At 31.5% G+C, this 2,136-nt stretch overlaps 2 non-coding genes across 2 annotated transcripts; one reads left to right on the top strand and one right to left on the bottom strand.

Moving 5' to 3' along the window:
- Positions 1–1,610: 1,610 nt before the first annotated feature.
- TRNAT-UGU (transfer RNA threonine (anticodon UGU)) lies at positions 1,611–1,684 on the bottom strand. The gene has a single exon. It is a non-coding gene; the product is annotated as a tRNA-Thr (tRNA).
- A 125-nt stretch (positions 1,685–1,809) lies between these two features.
- On the top strand, positions 1,810–1,891 carry TRNAT-UGU (transfer RNA threonine (anticodon UGU)). The gene has a single exon. It is a non-coding gene; the product is annotated as a tRNA-Thr (tRNA).
- Positions 1,892–2,136: the final 245 nt, after the last annotated feature.

Here is a 2,136-nt window from a genome sequence, read left to right as displayed (position 1 = left end):
CGTATAGTCGTATTTCCTACCTGGATTATGGCACCAGGGCAGTGATGTTATTACAATTTTGATTTGAGTACGATGAGAAATTGAAATTTTGGAATTCGATCAGAAACAAGTACCTACAAATCAATAAAAAGTTTTTTTTCTTTAATCCGAACAGATTTTGCATACTTTTACGACCCAATCAGGCATTTTGATTACTTAAAGTTAATTCATTAAAAAATGACTGAATTCGCGTTTGACATGAGTTAAGTGTAATAATTTAAGAGAACTCAGGGTTAGCCACGCGCTGACTTTTCTTCATTAACACGTATTCCCGTATTTTCTTCCTGGATTATGGCACTAGAGCAGTGATTTTTGAACAATTTGGATTTGAGCACAACGAGGACTTTTAGACAATCACATGAGAAGATAAAGCCAAGAACAAACCATTCGTCGGAAAGAGTCGATAAAACGTTTGTTCAACCAGCTTATAGCAGGCAGGCCAACGTTCCGGCAGGACAACGTCTGTTGGGTCCGCCATTATGTTATAGAAATGTATATTCGGTATGTTTGAGGCCGCAAATTTCAAAAAGTAATCAATGATTGACTTAATTTTTTTATAGAACATAACATTAATTTATTTAATTTATCTATATATTTACATTACAAAAAAATATAACAATGTTTCCTAAACTTTATGAAGCCAAGGGCTTTGTGTTAAAGAAAAGTATTTCCATATACTTTTTATTCGCAAGTTTCAACGGAAACGGATAACTCTATGCGTATTTAATTAACTCGTAATTTGTCATAGTTAATTAGTTCTAAAAGACAATTCTACACAGTGCTTTCATTTTATTAATTTTAGCCAAAGTAAGAATTTTAATTGCTCATATTCTACAGCACCAACACAGTAACACAAATAAAGATATTCAATTAAACAATGTGTTTTCTCTGTAAATGCATAGTTTCAAGACTGTTTTTATTTACTTTTGTAATAATTAATATCAGACAAATCCTCAGCAAAACGTGGCTGGGTTCAGCAAGTTAACTTATAAAAACCTAAAAAACTAAAATTTACCCACAAGCAACAAAAAGGGGCTTAGTGAGAATTTTTTTTTTCCAAATGTTCCGTTGGTATATATAATTTTCTTGTTTGATAGTAAATTGTTTTAATTTCATAAATGAAAAAATGCGTTTTTTTGTTTGCATGCATTTCTTTTACGTCACAAAGGAAAGACCAATCAATTGTTTGCATAGGGATAGCCGAAAAGCTAAAAAGTGATATAGGCTCCTTTTCATCCAAACTAATTAATTAATTGATTTCTCTCTAATACGACGCGAGCGAGGCTGTAGTTAAAAACTAGTTAATAATTAAAAGGAAACGTGTTTAACATTTTAAAAGTTTACAGTCTCTGGATTGGCACCTGAAGCGCGAGACTAATCATCTTATCGTTAAATTTAACATAATCAAGATAAACTCTGTCGTGTTGAAAACACTACCCAGGATTTTAGTCTAGAAAACTGTATTTTTAATTTGCTCGGACACGAAAATACATAATGCGTCTAGTATATTCAGAACCATTTTTAAATAAGAAGCAAAAAAATATTTTATTTTTAAATCCAAAAAAACTTGATTGTCCCGACGAGATTTGAACTCATGATCTCCTGTTTACAAGACAGGCACTTTGACCAACTAAGCCACGGGACCTCTTGGGTATACGTTTCGGAATTGTAAATCTTTATTTTTATATTTGAATGCTGTCGTGAGAAGCAAAGTTGTTAAAATACGTTTTATGCTTCAGTTATTTGTATATTCATGTGCAAAATTGCAATGGTCCTGTGGCTTAAGCTTTAAGTTGGTTAAAGCGCCTGTCTTGTAAACAGGAGATCACGAGTTCGAATCTCGTCGGGACCTTGAATTATTTTGGATTAAATTACAAAATAAATTAATAAAAAATAATTTATTCAAAAATATTTTGAGTTTGTCTGAATGCTTGTATAAAAATTCATTAAAAAAAACAATGAAATTTATTACAAATTATAAACGGATAAAAGAATTGAAGAAATATGGATGTTAAGACAAATGTAAAATGTAGTTTGTTACACAGTGTGTAAAGTGACCACTTAAGCCAGCCAATGAGAGGTCATAAGCTTTGTAAC

Source organism: Micrasema longulum, unplaced genomic scaffold, assembly GCF_059751315.1.
Source record: "Micrasema longulum isolate JH-2025_06_02 unplaced genomic scaffold, ASM5975131v1 h1tg001990l, whole genome shotgun sequence".
Lineage (NCBI taxonomy): Eukaryota > Metazoa > Arthropoda > Insecta > Trichoptera > Brachycentridae > Micrasema > Micrasema longulum.
Note: the sequence above shows the minus strand (reverse complement) of the source record. Positions and strands in the feature narration are given on the sequence as shown.